Below are 21,178 nucleotides of genomic sequence, written 5' to 3'. Positions count from 1 at the left end.
GCGTTTTTACTATGTCATCTGCCATTCAGCGCTGCTACATGGCCGCTGACAGCAGACACAGACAGCCATGTAGCAGAGCTGAACGGCATATGAAGCAGACACAGACAGAGCCGCACTGTCAGAATGAACTCGGGTGAACTTCACCCGACTTCATTGTCATGCTGCGGCTCTGTCTGTGTGCCGTGTACTGATTAGCGGTCACCTGTGAAGGACTCACCGGTGACCGCTAAGCCCTCTCTCATATACTCACCGATCCCCGATCCCCGGCGCTGCACGGCGTTCACACTGCTCCGGCGGCTTTTACTGTTTTGAAAAAGCCGGCCGCCCATTAAACAATCTCCTATTCCCCGCTTTCCCCGCCCACCGGCGCCTATGCTTGGTTACAGTGAGACACGCCCCCACGCTGAGTGACAGGTGTCACACTGCACCCAATCACAGCAGCCGGTGGGCGTGTCTATACTGTGTAGTGAAATAAATAATTAAATAATTAAAAAAAACGGCGTGCGGTCCCCCCAATTTTAAAACCAGCCAGATAAAACCATACGGCTGAAGGCTGGTATTCTCAGGATGGGGAGCTCCACGTTATGGGGAGCCCACCAGTGTAACAATATCAGCCAACAGCCGCCCAGAATTGCCGCATACATTAGATGTGGCAGTTCTGGGACTGTACCCGGCTCTTCCCGATTTGCCCTGGTGCGTTGGCAAATCGGGGTAATAAGGAGTTATTGGCAGCCCATAGCTGCCAATAAGTCCTAGATTAATCATGTCAGGCGTCTATGAGACACCCTCCATGATTAATCTGTAAATTACAGTAAATAAACACACACACCCGAAAAAATCCTTTATTAGAAATAAAAACACAAACATATACCCTGGTTAACCACTGTAATCAGCCCCAAAAAGCCCTACATGTCCGTCGGAATCCAGGATGGTCCAGCGTCGCTTCCAGCGCTGCTGCATGGAGGTGACAGGAGCTGCAGCAGACACAGCCGCTCCGGTCACCTCCACACAGCAACTGAAGACAGCCGCACGATCAGCTGCTGTCACTGAGGTTACCGCTGTCACTGGATCCAGCGGTGGCCGCGGGTAACCTCAATGACAGCTCAGCTGATCGCGCTACTCACCAGAGTTGCTGCGTGGAGCTGAGAGGAGCTGCGGTGAGTAGCGCGATCAGCTGAGCTGTCACTGAGGTTACCTGCGTCCACCGCTGGATCCAGTGACAGCGGGTAACCTCAGTGACAGCTCAGCTGATCGCGCGGCTGTCTTCAGCTGCTGCATGGAGGTGACAGGAGCGGCGGTGTCTGCTGCAGCTCCGGTCACCTCCATGCAGCAGCGCTGGAAGCGACGCTGGATCATCCTGGATTCCTCCGGACATGGAGGGCTTTTTGGGGCTGATTAAAGTGGTTAACCAGGGTATATGTTTGTGTTTTTATTTCTAATAAAGGATTTTTCGGGTGTGTGTGTGTTTATTTACTGTAATTTACAGATTATTCATGGAGGGTGTCTCATAGACCCCTGACATGATTAATCTAGGACTTATTGGCAGCTATGGGCTGCCAATAACTCCTTATTACCCCGATTTGCCAATGCACCAGGGCAAATCGGGAAGAGCCGGGTACAGTCCCAGAACTGCCGCATCTAATGTATGCGGCAATTCTGGGCGGCTGTTGGCTGATATTGTTAGGCTGGGGGGCTCCCCATAACGTGGGGCTCCCCATCCTGAGAATACCAGCCTTCAGCCGTATGGCTTTATCTGGCTGGTTTTAAAATTGGGGGGGACCGCATGCCGTTTTTTTTAATTATTTAATTATTTATTTCACTACACAGTATAGACACGCCCACCGGCTGCTGTGATTGGGTGCAGTGTGACACCTGTCACTCAGGGTGGGGGCGTGTCTCACTGTAACCAATCATAGGCGCCGGTGGGCGGGGAAAGCAGGAAATACGAGATTGTTTAATGGGCGGCCGGCTTTTTCAAAACAGTAAAAGCCGCCGGAGCAGTGTGAACGCCGTGCAGCGCCGGGGATCGGGGATCGGTGAGTATATGAGAGAGGGGGATAGACTGACATGGACAGAGAGTAAGGGACAGAGATAGTGACCGACTGACAGAGATTAGTGAATGGCAGACATTGTAAGGCGCTTTAGAACGCAGCTTTTCAGCTGCGCTCTGAAGCGGACCTTTTGTAAGCTGCGGTGCAGAGCGCACACCTGCGCACATAGCCTCAGACATCAAAATCGTATGAGGGATGTCACACGTTACAATTGACTAGGTTCATGCAACAAAACGCTCAATTCTAGACAAAGATACGATGTGTTTGCGATCAACGGTTTTGCGTTCAATCCTGATCGCACTTAGATGTCACACGCAGATACCTCCCTAACGATGCCGGATGTGCGTCACTTACAACTTGACCCCAACGACGGATTGTGAGATATATTGAAGCGTGTGTAGCGGGCTTTAGTGACATCCTAACAGTGGCTGTTGGACTCCATTAGTGTCCCACTGGTGCCAAGCAATTTCCAGCACCTCTGCATTGCACCATTAAGCTCATTTTTACTAAGCCATTATAATAGCAAACACTGAGGAAACTTAGTGGTATCCAAAAAGTGGCTGTTGGACTCCATTAGTGTCCCACTGGTGCCAAGCAATTTCCAGCACTTCTGCATTGCACCATCAAGCTCATTTTTACTAAGCTATTATGATAGCAAACACTGAGGAAACATAGTGGCATCCTAAAAGTGGCTGTTGGACTCCATTAGTGTCCCACTGGTGCCAAGCAATTTCCAGCACCTCTGCATTGCACCATCAAGCTCATTTTTACTTTGCCATTATAATAACAAAAACTGAGGAAACTTAGTGGCATCCTAAAAGTGGCTGTTGGACTTCATTAGTGTTCCACTGGTGGCAAGCAATTTTCAACACCTCTGCATTGCACCATCAAGCTCATTTTTACTAAGCCATTATAATAGCAAACACTGAGGAAACTTAGTGGCATCCAAAAAGTGGCTGTTGGACTCCATTAGTGTCCCACTGGTGCCAAGCAATTTCCAGCACTTCTGCATTGCACCATCAAGCTCATTTTTACTAAGCCATTATAATAGCAAACACTGAGGAAACTCAGTGGCATCCAAAAAGTGCCTGTTGGACTCCATTAGTGTCCCACTGGTGCCAAGCAATTTCCAGCACTTCTGCATTGCACCATCAAGCTCATTTTTACTAAGCCATTATAATAGCAAACACTGAGGAAACTTAGTGGCATCCAAAAAGTGGCTGTTGGACTCCATTAGTGTCCCACTGGTGCCAAGCAATTTCCAGCACCTCTGCATTGCACCATCAAGCTCATTTTTACTTTGCCATTATAATAACAAAAACTGAGGAAACTTAGTGGCATCCTAAAAGTGGCTGTTGGACTTCATTAGTGTTCCACTGGTGGCAAGCAATTTTCAACACCTCTGCATTGCACCATCAAGCTCATTTTTACTAAGCCATTATAATAGCAAACACTGAGGAAACTTAGTGGCATCCAAAAAGTGGCTGTTGGACTCCATTAGTGTCCCACTGGTGCCAAGCAATTTCCAGCACTTCTGCATTGCACCATCAAGCTCATTTTTACTCAGCCATTATAATAGCAAACACTGAGGAAACTCAGTGGCATCCAAAAAGTGCCTGTTGGACTCCATTAGTGTCCCACTGGTGCAAGGCAATTTCCAGCACTTCTGCATTGCACCATCAAGCTCATTTTTACTAAGCCATTATAATAGCAAACACTGAGGAAACTTAGTGGCATCCAAAAAGTGGCTGTTGGACTCCATTAGTGTCCCACTGGTGCCAAGCAATTTCCAGCACCTCTGCATTGCACCATCAAGCTCATTTTTACTAAGCTATTATAATAGCAAACACTGAGGAAACATAGTGGCATCCTAAAAGTGGCTGCTGGACTCCATTAGTGTCACACTGGTGCCAAGCAATTTCCAGCACCTCTGCATTGCTCCCTTAAGCTCATTTTTACTAAGCCATAATAATAACAAACACTGAGGAAACTTAGTGGCATCCTAAAAGTGGCTGTTGGACTCAATTAGTGTCCCACTGGTGCCAAGCAATTTCCAGCACCTCTGCATTGCACCATCAAGCTCATTTTTACTAAGCCATTATAATAGCAAACACTGAGGAAACAGTGGCATCCAAAAAGTGGCTGTTGGACTCCATTAGTGTCCCACTGGTGCCAAGCAATTTCCAGCACTTCTGCATTGCACCATCAAGCTCATTTTTACTAAGCCATTATAATAGCAAACACTGAGGAAACTTAGTGGCATCCAAAAAGTGGCTGTTGGATTCCATTAGTGTCCCACTGGTGCCAAGCAATTTCCAGCACCTCTGCATTGCACCATCAAGCTCATTTTTTATAAGCCATTATATTAGCAAACACTGATGAAACTTAGTGGCATCCAAAAAGTGGCTGTTGGACTCCATTAGTGTTCCACTGGTGCCAAGCAATTTTCAGCACCTTTGCATTGCACACTCAAGCTCATTTTTACTAAGCTATTATAATAGCAAACACTGATGAAACATAGTGGCATCCTAAAAGTGGCTGCTGGACTCCATTAGTGTCACACTGGTACCAAGCAATTTCCAGCACCTCTGCATTGCACACTTAAGCTCATTTTTACTAAGCCATAATAATAACAAACACTGAGGAAACTTAGTGGCATCCTAAAAGTGGCTGTTGGACTCAATTAGTGTCCCACTGGTGCCAAGCAATTTCCAGCACCTCTGCATTGCACCCTTCTGCTCATTTTTACTAAGCCATTATAATAGCAAACACTGAGGAAACTTAGTGGCATCCAAAAAGTTGCTGTTAGACTCCATTAGTGTCCCACTGGTGCCAAGCAATTTCCAGCACCTCTGAATTGCACCATCAAGCTCATTTTACTAAGCCATAATAATTGCAAACAATGAGGAAACTTAGTGGCATCCAAAAAGTGGCTGTTGGAATCCATTAGTGTCCCACTGGTGCCAAGCAATTTCCAGCACCTCTGCATTGCTCCCTTAAGCTCATTCTTACTAAGCCATAATAATAGCAAACACTGAGGAAACTTAGTGGCATCCAAAAAGTGGCTGTTGGACTCCATTAGTGTCCCACTGGTGCCAAGCAATTTCCAGCACTTCTGCATTGCAGCATCAAGCTCATTTTTCCTAAGCCATTATAATAGCAAACACTGAGGAAACTTAGTGGCATCCTAAAAGTAGCTGTTGGACTCCATTAGTGTCCCACTGGTGCCAAGCAATTTCCAGCACCTCTGCATTGCACCATCAAGCTCATTTTTACTAAGCCATTATAATAGCAAACACTGAGGAAACTTAGTGGCATCCTAAAAGTGGCTGTTGGACTCCATTAGTGTCCCACTGGTGCCAAGCAATTTCCAGCACCATCAAGCTCATTTTTATAAGCCATTATAATAGCAAACACTGATGAAACTTAGTGGCATCCAACAAGTGGCTGTTGGACTCCATTAGTGTCCCACTGGTGCCAAGCAATTTCCAGCACTTCTGCATTGCAGCATCAAGCTCATTTTTCCTAAGCCATTATAATAGCAAACACTGAGGAAACATAGTGGCATCCTAAAAGTGGCTGTTGGACTCCATTAGTGTCACACTGGTGCCAAGCAATTTCCAGCACCTCTGCATTGCTCCCTTAAGCTCATTTTTACTAAGCCATAATAATAACAAACACTGAGGAAACTTAGTGGCATCCTAAAAGTGGCTGTTGGACTCAATTAGTGTCTTACTGGTGCCAAGCAATTTCCAGCACCTCTGCATTGCACCATCAAGCTCATTTTTACTAAGCCATTATAATAGCAAACACTGAGGAAACTTAGTGGCATCCAAAAAGTGGCTGTTGGACTCCATTAGTGTCCCACTGGTGCCAAGCAATTTCCAGCACTTCTGCATTGCACCATCAAGCTCATTTTTACTAAGCCATTATAATAGCAAACACTGAGGAAACTCTGTGGCATCCAAAAAGTGGCTGTTGGACTCCATTAGTGTCCCACTGGTGCCAAGCAATTTCCAGCACCTCTGCACTGCTCACTTAAGCTCATTTTTACAAAGCCATTATAATAGCAAACACTGAGGAAACTTAGTATCATCCTAAAAGTGGCTGTTGGACTTCATTAGTGTCCCACTGGTGCCAAGCAATTTTCAGCACCTCTGCATTGCACCCTCAAGCTCATTTTTACTAAACCATTATAATAGGAAACACTGAGAAAACTTTGTGGCATCCAAAAAGTGGCTGTTGGACTCCATTAGTGTCCCACTGGTGGAAGCAATTTTCAGCACCTCTGCATTGTAACCTCCTGCTCATTTTTACTAAGCTATTATAATAGAAAACACTGAGGAAACTTAGTGGCATCCTAAAAGTGGCTGTTGGACTCCATTATTGTCCCACTGGTATAAGAAATTTCCAGCATCTCTGCATTGCACCCTTCTGCTCATTTTTACTAAGCTATTATAATAGCAAACACTGAGGAAACTTAGTGGCATCCTAAAAGTGGCTGTTGGACTCCATTAGTGTCCCACTGGTGCCAAAGAATTTCCAGCACCTCTGCATTGCACACTTCTGCTCATATTTACTAAGCTATTATAATAGCAATTACTTAGGAAACTTAGTGGCATTCTAAAAGTGGCTGTTGGACTCCATTATTGTCCCACTGGTGACAAGCAATTTACAGCTCCTCTGCATTGCACACTTCTGCTCATTTTTACTAAGCTTTTATAATAGCAAACTTTTAGGAAACTTAGTGCCATCCTAAAAGTGGCTGTTGGACTCCATTAGTGTCCCACTGGTGCCAAACAATTTCGAGCACCTCTGCATTGCACCCTCAAGCTCATTTTTACTAAGACATTATAATAGCAAACACTGAGGAAACTTAGTGGCATCCAAAAAGTGGCTGTTGGACTCCATTAGTGTCCCACTGGTGCCAATCAATTTCCAGCACCTCTGCATTGCACACTCAAGCTCATTTTTACTAAGCTATTATTATAGCAAACACTGAGGAAACTTAGTGGCATCCTAAAAGTGGCTGTTGGACTCCATTAGTGTCCCACTGGTGCCAAACAATTTCCAGCACCTCTGCATTGCACACTTCTGCTCATTTTTACTAAGCTATTATAATATCAAACACTTAGGAAACTTAGTGCCATCCTAAAAGTGGCTGTTGGACTCCATTAGTGTCCCGCTGGTGCCAAGCAATTTACAGCACCTCTGCATTGCTCACTTAAACTCATTTTTACTAAGCCATTATAATAGCAAACACTGAGAAAACTTTGTGGCATCCAAAAAGTGGCTGTTGGACTCCATTAGTGTCCCACTGGTGGAAGCAATTTTCAGCACCTCTGCACTGTAACCTCCTGCTCATTTTTACTAAGCTATTATAATAGAAAACACTGAGGAAACTTAGTGGCATCCTAAAAGTGGCTGTTGGACTCCATTGGTGTCCCACTGGTGCCAAAAAATTTCCAGCACCTCTGCATTGCACACTTCTGCTCATATTTACTAAGCTATTATAATAGCAATTACCTAGGAAACTTAGTGGCATTCTAAAAGTGGCTGTTGGACTCCATTAGTGTCCCACTGGTGGAAGCAATTTTCAGCACCTCTGCATTGTAACCTCCTGCTCATTTTTACTAAGCTATTATAATAGAAAACACTGAGGAAACTTAGTGGCATCCTAAAAGTGGCTGTTGGACTCCATTAGTGTCCCACTGGTGACAAGCAATTTACAGCTCCTCTGCATTGCACACTTCTGCTCATTTTTACTAAGCTATTATAATAGCAAACTTTTAGGAAACTTAGTGCCATCCTAAAAGTGGCTGTTGGACTCCATTAGTGTCCCACTGGTGCCAAACAATTTCGAGCACTTCTGCATTGCACCCTCAAGCTCATTTTTACTAAGCCATTATAATAGCAAACACGGAGGAAACTTAGCGACATCCTAAAAGTGGCTGTTGGACTCCATTAGTGTCCCACTGGTGCCAAGCAATTTCCAGCACCCCTGCATTGCACCCTCAAGCTCATTTTTACTAAGCCATTATAATAGCAAACACTGAGGAAACTTAGTGGCATCCAAAAAGTGGCTGTTGGACCCCATTTGTGTCCCACTGGTGCCAATCAATTTCCAGCACCTCTGCATTGCACACTCAAGCTCATTTTTATTAAGCTATTATAATAGCAAACACTGAGGAAACTTAATGGCATCCAAAAAGTGGCTGTTGGACTCCATTAGTGTCCCACTGACATCAAACAATTTCTTGCACCTCTGCATTGCACCCTCAAACTCATTTTTACTAAGCCATTATAATAGCAAACACTGAGGAAACTTAGTGGCATCCTAAAAGTGGCTGTTGGACTCCATTCGTGCCCCATTGGTGCCAATCAATTTCCAGCACCTCTGCATTGCAACCTCCTGCTTATTTTTACTTAGCTATTATAATAGCAAATACTGAGGAAACTTAGTGGCATCCTAAATGTGGCTGTTGAACTCCATTAGTGTCCCACTGGTGCCAAACAATTTCCAGCACCTCTGCATTGCACACTTCTGCTCATTTTTACTAAGCTATTATAATATCAAACACTTAGGAAACTTAGTGCCATCCTAAAAGTGGCTGTTGGACTCCATTAGTGTCCCGCTGGTGCCAAGTAATTTCCAGCACATCTGCATTGCACCCTCAAGCTCATTTTTACTAAGCAATTATAATAGCAAACACTGAGGAAACTTAGTGGCATCCAAAAAGTGAATGTTGGACTCCATTAGTGTCTCACTGGTGCCAAGCAATTTCCAGCACCCCTGCATTGCACCCTCAAGCTCATTTTTACTAAGCCATTATAATAGCAAACACTGAGGAAACTTAGTGGCATCCAAAAAGTGGCTGTTGGACCCCGTTAGTGTCCCACTGGTGCCAAGCAATTTCCAGCACCCCTGCATTGCACCCTCAAGCTCATTTTTACTAAGCCATTATAATAGCAAACACTGAGGAAACTTAGTGACATCCAAAAAGTGGCTGTTGGACTCCATTAGTGTCCCACTGACATCAAGCAATTTCTTGCACCTCTGCATTGCACCCTCAAACTCATTTTTACTAAGCCATTATAATAGCAAACACTGAGGAAACTTAATGGCATCCTAAAAGTGGCTGTTGGACTCCATTCGTGCCCCACTGGTGCCAATCAATTTCCAGCACCTCTGCATTGCAACCTCCTGCTTATTTTTACTAAGCTATTATAATAGCAATTACTGAGGAAACTTAGTGGCATCCTAAAAGTGGCTGTTGAACTCCATTAGTGTCCCACTGGTGCCAAACAATTTCCAGCACCTCTGCATTGCACACTTCTGCTCATTTTTACTAAGCTATTATAATATCAAACACTTAGGGAACTTAGTGGCATCCTAAATGTGGCTGTTGGACTCCATTAGTGTCCCACTGGAGCCAAGCAATTTCCCGCACCTCTGCATTGCTCCCTCAAGCTCATTTTTACTAAGCAATTATAATAGCAAACACGGAGGAAACTTAGCGACATCCTAAAAGTGGCTCTTGGACTCCATTAGTGTCCCACTGGTGCAAGCAATTTCCAGCACCTCTGCATTGCAACCTCAAGCTTATTTTTACTAAGCTATTATAATAGCAAACACTGAGGAAACTTAGTGCCATCCTAAAAGTGGCTGTTGGACTCCATTAGTGTCCCACTGGTGGCAAGTAATTTCCAGCACCTCTGCATTGTACCCTTCTGCTCAATTTTACTAAGCTATTATAATAGCAAACACTTAGGAAACTTAGTGGCATCCTAAAAGTGGCTATTGGACTCCATTAGTGTCCCACTGGTGCCAAGCAATTTCCAGAACATCTGCATTGCACCTTCAAGTTCATTTTTACTAAGCCATTATAATAGCAAACACTGAGGAAACTTAGTGGCATGCTAAAAGTGGCTGTTGGACTCCATTATTGTCCCACTGGTGCCAAGCAATTTCCAGCACCTCTGCATTGCACCCTCAAGCTCATTTTTACTAAGCAATTATAATAGCAAACACTGAGGAAACTTAGTGGCATCCAAAAAGTGGCTGTTGGACTCCATTAGTGTCCCACTGGTGCCAAGCAATTTCCAGCACCCCTGCATTGCACCCTCAAGCTCATTTTTACTAAGCCATTTTAATAGCAAACACTGAGGAAACTTTGTGGCATCCAAAAAGTGGCTGTTGGACCACATTAGTGTCCCACTGGTGCCAAGCAATTTCCAGCACCCCTGCATTGCACCCTCAAGCTCATTTTTACTAAGCCATTATAATAGTAAACACTGAGGAAACTTAGTGGCATCTAAAAAGTGGCTGTTGGACTCCATTTGTGTCCCACTGGTATCAAGCAATTTCTAGCAGCTCTGCATTGCACCCGCAAGCTCATTTTAACTAAGCCATAATAATAGCAAACACTGAGGAAACTTATTGGCATCCAAAAAGTGGCTGGTGGAATTCCATTAGTGTCCCACTGGTGCAAGAAATTTCCAGCACCTCTGCATTGCACCCTCCTGCTTATTTTTACTAAGCTATTATAATAGCAAACACTGAGGAAACTTAGTGCCATCCTAAAAGTGGCTGTTGGACTCCATTAGTGTCCCACTCATGCCAAGCAATTTCTAGCACCTCTGCATTGCATCCACCTACTCATTTTTACTAAGCAATTATAATAGCAAACACTGAGGAAACTTAGTGGCATCCAAAAAGTGGCTGTTGGACTCCATTAGTGTCCCACTGGTGCCAAGCAATTTCCAGCACCCCTGCAAGGCACCGTCAAGCTCACTTTTACTAAGCCATTATAATAGCAAACACTAAGGAAACTTAGTGGCATACAAAAAGTGGCTGTTGGACCCCATTAGGGTCCCACTGGTGCCAAGCAATTTCCAGCACCTCTGCATTGCACCCTCCTACTCATTTTTACTATGCCATTATAATAGCAAACACTGAAGAAACTTAGTGGCATCCTAAAAGTGGCTGTTGGACTCCATTAGTGTCCCACTGGTGCCAAGCAATTTCCAGCACCTCTGCATTGCACCCTCAAGCTCATTTTTACTAAGACATTATAATAGCAAACACTGAGGAAACTTAGTGGCATCCAAAAAGTGGCTGTTGGACTCCATTAGTGTCCCACTGGTGCCAATCAATTTCCAGCACCTCTGCATTGCACACTCAAGCTCATTTTTACTAAGCTATTATTATAGCAAACACTGAGGAAACTTAGTGGCATCCTAAAAGTGGCTGTTGGACTCCATTAGTGTCCTACTGGTGCCAAACAATTTCCAGCACCTCTGCATTGCACACTTCTGCTCATTTTTACTAAGCTATTATAATATCAAACACTTAGGAAACTTAGTGCCATCCTAAAAGTGGCTGTTGGACTCCATTAGTGTCCCGCTGGTGCCAAGCAATTTACAGCACCTCTGCATTGCTCACTTAAGCTCATTTTTACTAAGCCATTATAATAGCAAACACTGAGAAAACTTTGTGGCATCCAAAAGTGGCTGTTGGACTCCATTAGTGTCCCACTGGTGGAAGCAATTTTCAGCACCTCTGCATTGTAACCTCCTGCTCATTTTTACTAAGCTATTATAATAGAAAACACTGAGGAAACTTAGTGGCATCCTAAAAGTGGCTGTTGGACTCCATTGGTGTCCCACTGGTGCCAAAAAATTTCCAGCACCTCTGCATTGCACACTTCTGCTCATATTTACTAAGCTATTATAATAGCAATTACCTAGGAAACTTAGTGGCATTTTAAAAGTGGCTGTTGGACTCCATTAGTGTCCCACTGGTGACAAGCAATTTACAGCTCCTCTGCATTGCACACTTCTGCTCATTTTTACTAAGCTATTATAATAGCAAACTTTTAGGAAACTTTGTGCCATCCTAAAAGTGGCTGTTGGACTCCATTAGTGTCCCACTGGTGCCAAACAATTTCGAGCACCTCTGCATTGCACCCTCAAGCTCATTTTTACTAAGCCATTATAATAGCAAACACGGAGGAAACTTAGCGACATCCTAAAAGTGGCTGTTGGACTCCATTAGTGTCCCACTGGTGCCAAGCAATTTCCAGCACCCCTGCATTGCACCCTCAAGCTCATTTTTACTAAGCCATTATAATAGCAAACACTGAGGAAACTTAGTGGCATCCAAAAAGTGGCTGTTGGACCCCATTTGTGTCCCACTGGTGCCAATCAATTTCCAGCACCTCTGCATTGCACACTCAAGCTCATTTTTATTAAGCTATTATAATAGCAAACACTGAGGAAACTTAGTGGCATCCAAAAAGTGGCTGTTGGACTCCATTAGTGTCCCACTGACATCAAGCAATTTCTTGCACCTCTGCATTGCACCCTCAAACTCATTTTTACTAAGCCATTATAATAGCAAACACTGAGGAAACTTAGTGGCATCCTAAAAGTGGCTGTTGGACTCCATTAGTGTCCCACTGGTGCCAAACAATTTCCAGCACCTCTGCATTGCACACTTCTGCTCATTTTTACTAAGCTATTATAATATCATACACTTAGGAAACTTAGTGCCATCCTAAAAGTGGCTGTTGGACTCCATTAGTGTCCCACTGGTGCCAAGTAATTTCCAGCACATCTGCATTGCACCCTCAAGCTCATTTTTACTAAGCAATTATAATAGCAAACACTGAGGAAACTTAGTGGCATCCAAAAAGTGAATGTTGGACTCCATTAGTGTCTCACTGGTGCCAAGCAATTTCCAGCACCCCTGCATTGCACCCTCAAGCTCATTTTTACTAAGCCATTATAATAGCAAACACTGAGGAAACTTAGTGGCATCCAAAAAGTGGCTGTTGGACCCCGTTAGTGTCCCACTGGTGCCAAGCAATTTCCAGCACCCCTGCATTGCACCCTCAAGCTCATTTTTACTAAGCTATTATAATAGCAAACACTGATACTTAGTGGCATCCAAAAAGTGGCTGTTGGACTCAATTAGTGTCCCACTGGTGCCAAGTAATTTCAAGCACCTCTGCATTGCACCCTCAAGCTCATTTTTACTAAGCTATTATAATAGCAAACACTGATACTTAGTGGCATCCAAAAAGTGGCTGTTGGACTCCATTTGTGTCCCACTGGTATCAAGTAATTTCTAGCACCTCTGCATTGCACCCTCAAACTCATTTTTACTAAGCTATTATAATATCAAACACTTAGGAAACTTAGTGCCATCATAAAAGTGGCTGTTGGACTCCATTAGTGTCCCACTGGTGCCAAGTAATTTCCAGCACCTCTGCATTGTACCCTTCTGCTCAATTTTACTAAGCTATTATAATAACAAACACTTAGGAAACTTAGTGGCATCCTAAAAGTGGCTATTGGACTCCATTAGTGTCCCACTGGTGCCAAGCAATTTCCAGCACATCTGTATTGCACCCTCAAGCTCATTTTTACTAAGCAATTATAATAGCAAACACTGAGGAAACTTGGTGGCATCCAAAAACTGGCTGTTGGACCCCGTTAGTGTCCCACTGGTGCCAAGCAATTTCCACCACCCCTGCATTGCACCCTCAAGCTCATTTTTACTAAGCCATTATAATAGCAAACACTGAGGAAACTTAGTGGCATCCAAAAAGTGGCTGTTGGACTCCACTTGTGTCCCACTGGTATCAAACAATTTCCAGCACCCCTGCATTGCACCCTCAAGCTCATTTTTACTAAGCCATTATAAAAGCAAACACTGAGGACACTTAGTGGCATCCTAAAAGTGGCTGTTGGACCCCATTAGTTTCCCACTGGTGCCAATCAATTTCCAGCACCTCTGCATTGCAACCTTCTGCTTATTTTTACTAAGTTATTTTAATAGCAAACACTGAAGAAACTTAGTGGCATCCTAAAAGTGGCTGTTGGACTCCATTAGTGTCCCACTGGTGCCAAGCAATTTCCAGCCCCTCTGCATTGCACCCTCAAGCTCATTTTTACTAAGCCATTATAATAGCAAACACTGAGGAAACTTAGTGGCATCCAAAAAGTGGCTGTTGGACTCCATTAGTGTCCCACTGGTGCCAAGCAATTTCCAGCACCCCTGCATTGCACCCTCAAGCTCATTTTTACTAAACCATTATAATAGCAAACAATGAAGAAACTTAGTGGCATCCAAAAAGCGGCTGTTGGACCCCGTTAGTGTCCCACTGGTGCCAAGCAATTTCCAGCACCCCTGCATTGCACCCTCAAGCTCATTTTTACTAAGCCATTATAATAGCAAACACTGAGGAAACTTAGTGGCATCCAAAAAGTGGCTGTTGGACTCCTCTTGTGTCCCACTGGTATCAAGCAATTTCTAGCAACTCTGCATTGCACCCTCAAATTTTTTTTTACTAAGCTATTATAATATCAAACACTTAGGAAACTTAGTGCCATCATACAAGTGGCTGTTGGACTCCATTAGTGTCCCACTGGTGCCAAGTAATTTCCAGCACCTCTGCATTGTACCCTTCTGCTCAATTTTACTAAGCTATTATAATAGCAAACACTTAGTAAACTTAGTGGCATCCTAAAAGTGGCTATTGGACTCCATTAGTGTCCCACTGGTGCCAAGCAATTTCCAGCACATCTGTATTGCACCCTCAAGCTCATTTTTACTAAGCAATTATAATAGCAAACACTGAGGAAACTTGGTGCCATCCAAAAAGTGGCTGTTGGACCCCGTTAGTGTCCCACTGGTGCCAAGCAATTTCCAGCACCCCTGCATTGCAACCTCAAGCTCATTTTTACTAAGGCATTATAATGGCAAACACTGAGGAAACTTAGTGGCATCCAAAAAGTGGCTGTTGGACTCCACTTGTGTCCCACTGGTATCAAGCAATTTCCAGCACCCCTGCATTGCACCCTCAAGCTCATTTTTACTAAGCCATTATAAAAGCAAACACTGAGGAAACTTAGTGGCATCCTAAAAGTGGCTGTTGGACCCCATTAGTGTCCCACTGGTGCCAGTCAATTTCCAGCACCTCTGCATTGCAACCTTCTGTTTATTTTTACTAAGTTATTATAATAGCAAACACTGAAGAAACTTAGTGGCATCCTAAAAGTGGCTGTTGGACTCCATTAGTGTCCCACTGGTGCCAAGCAATTTCCAGCACCTTTGCATTGCACCCTACTGCTCATTTTTACTAAGCTATTATAATAGCAAACTTTTAGGAAACTTAGTTGCATCCTAAAAGTGGCTGTTGGACTCCATTAGTGTCCCACTGGTGCCAAGCAATTTCTAGCACCTCTGCATTGCACCCTCAAGCTCATTTTTACTAAGCCATTATAATAGCAAACACTGAGGAATTTATTGGCATCCTAAAAGTGGTTGTTGGACTCCACTAGTGTCCCACTGGTGCCAATCAATTCCAAGCACCTCTGCATTGCACCCTCAAGCTCATTTTTACTAAGCTATTATAATAGCAAACACTGAGGAGACTTAGTGGCATCCAAAAAGTGGCTGTTGGACTCTATTTGTGTCCCACTGGTATCAAGCAATTTATAGCACCTCTGCATTGCCCCCTCAAACTCTTTTTTCTAAGCCATTATAATAGCAAACACTGAGGAAACTTAGTGCCATCCTAAAAGTGGCTGTTGGACTCCATTAGTGTCCCACTGGTGCCAAGTAATTTCCAGCACATCTGCATTGCACCCTCAAGCTCATTTTTACTAAGCAATTATAATAGCAAACACTGAGGAAACTTAGTGGCATCCAAAAAGTGAATGTTGGACTCCATTAGTGTCTCACTGGTGCCAAGCAATTTCCAGCACCCCTGCATTGCACCCTCAAGCTCATTTTTACTAAGCCATTATAATAGCAAACACTGAGGAAACTTAGTGGCATCCAAAAAGTGGCTGTTGGACCCCGTTAGTGTCCCACTGGTGCCAAGCAATTTCCAGCACCCCTGCATTGCACCCTCAAGCTCATTTTTACTAAGCTATTATAATAGCAAACACTGATACTTAGTGGCATCCAAAAAGTGGCTGTTGGACTCAATTAGTGTCCCACTGGTGCCAAGTAATTTCAAGCACCTCTGCATTGCACCCTCAAGCTCATTTTTACTAAGCTATTATAATAGCAAACACTGATACTTAGTGGCATCCAAAAAGTGGCTGTTGGACTCCATTTGTGTCCCACTGGTATCAAGTAATTTCTAGCACCTCTGCATTGCACCCTCAAACTCATTTTTACTAAGCTATTATAATATCAAACACTTAGGAAACTTAGTGCCATCATAAAAGTGGCTGTTGGACTCCATTAGTGTCCCACTGGTGCCAAGTAATTTCCAGCACCTCTGCATTGTACCCTTCTGCTCAATTTTACTAAGCTATTATAATAACAAACACTTAGGAAACTTAGTGGCATCCTAAAAGTGGCTATTGGACTCCATTAGTGTCCCACTGGTGCCAAGCAATTTCCAGCACATCTGTATTGCACCCTCAAGCTCATTTTTACTAAGCAATTATAATAGCAAACACTGAGGAAACTTGGTGGCATCCAAAAACTGGCTGTTGGACCCCGTTAGTGTCCCACTGGTGCCAAGCAATTTCCACCACCCCTGCATTGCACCCTCAAGCTCATTTTTACTAAGCCATTATAATAGCAAACACTGAGGAAACTTAGTGGCATCCAAAAAGTGGCTGTTGGACTCCACTTGTGTCCCACTGGTATCAAACAATTTCCAGCACCCCTGCATTGCACCCTCAAGCTCATTTTTACTAAGCCATTATAAAAGCAAACACTGAGGACACTTAGTGGCATCCTAAAAGTGGCTGTTGGACCCCATTAGTTTCCCACTGGTGCCAATCAATTTCCAGCACCTCTGCATTGCAACCTTCTGCTTATTTTTACTAAGTTATTTTAATAGCAAACACTGAAGAAACTTAGTGGCATCCTAAAAGTGGCTGTTGGACTCCATTAGTGTCCCACTGGTGCCAAGCAATTTCCAGCCCCTCTGCATTGCACCCTCAAGCTCATTTTTACTAAGCCATTATAATAGCAAACACTGAGGAAACTTAGTGGCATCCAAAAAGTGGCTGTTGGACTCCATTAGTGTCCCACTGGTGCCAAGCAATTTCCAGCACCCCTGCATTGCACCCTCAAGCTCATTTTTACTAAACCATTATAATAGCAAACAATGAAGAAACTTAGTGGCATCCAAAAAGCGGCTGTTGGACCCCGTTAGTGTCCCACTGGTGCCAAGCAATTTCCAGCACCCCTGCATTGCACCCTCAAGCTCATTTTTACTAAGCCATTATAATAGCAAACACTGAGGAAACTTAGTGGCATCCAAAAAGTGGCTGTTGGACTCCTCTTGTGTCCCACTGGTATCAAGCAATTTCTAGCAACTCTGCATTGCACCCTCAAATTTTTTTTTACTAAGCTATTATAATATCAAACACTTAGGAAACTTAGTGCCATCATACAAGTGGCTGTTGGACTCCATTAGTGTCCCACTGGTGCCAAGTAATTTCCAGCACCTCTGCATTGTACCCTTCTGCTCAATTTTACTAAGCTATTATAATAGCAAACACTTAGTAAACTTAGTGGCATCCTAAAAGTGGCTATTGGACTCCATTAGTGTCCCACTGGTGCCAAGCAATTTCCAGCACATCTGTATTGCACCCTCAAGCTCATTTTTACTAAGCAATTATAATAGCAAACACTGAGGAAACTTGGTGCCATCCAAAAAGTGGCTGTTGGACCCCGTTAGTGTCCCACTGGTGCCAAGCAATTTCCAGCACCCCTGCATTGCAACCTCAAGCTCATTTTTACTAAGGCATTATAATGGCAAACACTGAGGAAACTTAGTGGCATCCAAAAAGTGGCTGTTGGACTCCACTTGTGTCCCACTGGTATCAAGCAATTTCCAGCACCCCTGCATTGCACCCTCAAGCTCATTTTTACTAAGCCATTATAAAAGCAAACACTGAGGAAACTTAGTGGCATCCTAAAAGTGGCTGTTGGACCCCATTAGTGTCCCACTGGTGCCAGTCAATTTCCAGCACCTCTGCATTGCAACCTTCTGTTTATTTTTACTAAGTTATTATAATAGCAAACACTGAAGAAACTTAGTGGCATCCTAAAAGTGGCTGTTGGACTCCATTAGTGTCCCACTGGTGCCAAGCAATTTCCAGCACCTTTGCATTGCACCCTACTGCTCATTTTTACTAAGCTATTATAATAGCAAACTTTTAGGAAACTTAGTTGCATCCTAAAAGTGGCTGTTGGACTCCATTAGTGTCCCACTGGTGCCAAGCAATTTCCAGCACCTCTGCATTGCACCCTCAAGCTCATTTTTACTAAGCCATTATAATAGCAAACACTGAGGAATTTATTGGCATCCTAAAAGTGGTTGTTGGACTCCACTAGTGTCCCACTGGTGCCAATCAATTCCAAGCACCTCTGCATTGCACCCTCAAGCTCATTTTTACTAAGCTATTATAATAGCAAACACTGAGGAGACTTAGTGGCATCCAAAAAGTGGCTGTTGGACTCTATTTGTGTCCCACTGGTATCAAGCAATTTATAGCACCTCTGCATTGCCCCCTCAAACTCTTTTTTCTAAGCCATTATAATAGCAAACACTGAGGAAACTTAGTGGCATCCTAAAAGTGGCTGTTGGACTCCATGAGTGTCTCACTGGTGCCAAGCAATTTCCAGCACCTCTGCATTGCATCCTTCTGCTCATTTTTACTAAGCTATTATAATAGCAAACACTTAGGAAACTTAGTGGCATCCTAAAAGTGGCTGTTGGACTCCATTAGTGTCCCACTGGTGACAAGCATTTTTCAGCACCTCTGCATTGCACCCTTCTGCTCATTTTCACTAAGCTATTATAATAGCAAACACTGAGGAAACTTAAAGGCATCCTAAAAGTGGCTGTTGGACTCCATTAGTGTCCCACTGGTGCCAAGCAATTTCCAGCACCTCTGCATTGCAACCTTCTGCTTATTTTTACTAAGCTATTATAATAGCAAACACTGAGGAAACTTAGTGGCATCCTAAAATTGGCTGTTGGACTCCATTAGTGCCCCACTGGTGCCAAATGCCAATCAATTTCCAGCACCTCTGCATTGCAACCTCTTGCTTATTTTTACTAAACTATTATAATAGCAAACACTTAGGAAACTTAGTGGCATCCTAAAAGTGGCTGTTGGTCTCCATTAGTGTCCCACTGGTGACAAGCAATTTCCAGCACCTCTGCATTGCACCCTCAAGCTCACGTTTACTAAGCCATTATAATAGCAAACACTGAGGAAACTTAATGGCATCCTAAAAGTGGCTGTTGGAAACCATTAGTGTCCCACTGGTGCCAAGCAATTTCCAGCACCTTTGCATTGCACCCTTCTGCTCATTTTTACTAAGCTATTATAAAGCAAACTTTTGGGAAACTTAGTGTCATCCAAAAAGTGGCTGTTGGACTCCATTAGTGTCCCACAGGTGCCAAGCAATTTCCAGCACCTCTGCATTGCACCCTGAAGCTCATTTTTGCTGAGCCATTATAATAGCAAACACTTAGCCACTTTTATGATGCTACTAATTTTCCTAAGTGTTTGCTATTATAATAGCTTAGTAAAAATGAGCAGAAGGGTGCAATGCAGAGGTGCTGGAAATTGCTTGGCACAAGTGGGACACTCATGGAGTCCAACAGCCACTTTTAGGATGCCACTAAGTTTCCTCAGTGTTTGCAATTATAATGGCTTAGTAAAAATGAGTTTGAGGGAGCAATGCAGACGTGCTAGAAATTGCTTGATACCATTGGGACACAAATGGAGTCCAACAGCCACTTTTTGGATGCCACTAAGTCTTCCCAGTGTTTGCTATTATAATAGCTTAGTAAAAATGAGCTTGAGGGTGCAATGCAAAGGTGCTTGAAATTGATTGGCACCAGTGGGACACTTATGGAGTCCAACAGCCACTTTTTGGATGCCACTAAGTTTCCTCAGTTTTTGCTATTATAATAGCTTAGTAAAAATGAGCTTGAGGGTGCAACGCAGAGGTGCTGGAAATTGCTTGGCACCAGTGGGACACTAATGGAGTCCAATAGCCACTTTTAGGATGCCACTAAGTTTCCTATTGGACTCCATTAGTGTCCTACTGGTGCCAAGCAATTTCCAGCACCTCTGCGTTGCACCCTCAAGCTCATTTTTACTAAGCTATTATAATAGCAAACACTGAGGAAACTTATTGGCATCCTGAAAGTGGCTGTTGGACTCCACTAGTGTCCCACTGGTGCCAAGCAATTTCCAGCACCTCTACATTGCACCCTCAAGCTCATTTTTACTAAGCCATTATAATAGCAAACACTGAGGAAACTTAGTGGCATCCAAAAAGTGGCTGTTGGACTCCATAAGTGTCCCACTGGTGCCAATCAATTTCAAGCACCTCTGCATTGCACCCTCAAGCTCATTTTTACTAAGCTATTATAATAGCAAACACTGGGAAGACTTAGTGGCATCCAAAAAGTGGCTGTTGGACTCCATTTGTGTCCCAATGGTATCAAGCAATTTCTAGCACGTCTGCATTGCTCCCTCAAACTCATTTTTACTAAGCCATTATAATTGCAAACACTGAGGAAACTTAGTGGCATCCTAAAAGTGGCTGTTGGACTCCATGAGTGTCCCACTGGTGCCAAGCAACTTCTAGCACCTCTGCATTGCACCCTTCTGCTCATTTTCACTAAGCTATTATAATAGCAAACACTTAGGAAACTTAGTGGCATCCTAAAAGTGGCTGTTAGACTCCATTAGTGTCCCACTGGTGCCAAGCAATTTCTAGCACCTCTGCATTGCACCCTCAAGCTCATTTTTGCTAAGCCATTATAATAGCAAACACTGAGGAAACTTAGTGGCATCCTAAAAGTGGCTGTTGGACTCCATTAGTGTCCCACTGGTGCCAAGCAATTCCAGCACCGCTGCATTGCCACTTAAAGCTCATTTTTACAAAGCCATTATAATAGCAAACACTGAGGAAACTTAATGGCATCCTAAAAGTGGCTGTTGGACTCCATTAGTGTCCCACTGGTGCCAAGCAATTTCCAGCACCTCTGCATTGTCCCACTGGTTCCAAGCAATTTCCAGCACGTCTGCATTGCACCCTCAAGCTCATTTTTACTAAG

Source organism: Anomaloglossus baeobatrachus, chromosome 4 (genome assembly GCF_048569485.1).
Source record: "Anomaloglossus baeobatrachus isolate aAnoBae1 chromosome 4, aAnoBae1.hap1, whole genome shotgun sequence".
NCBI classification, from domain to species: domain Eukaryota; kingdom Metazoa; phylum Chordata; class Amphibia; order Anura; family Aromobatidae; genus Anomaloglossus; species Anomaloglossus baeobatrachus.
This window is presented reverse-complemented; position numbering follows the sequence as displayed.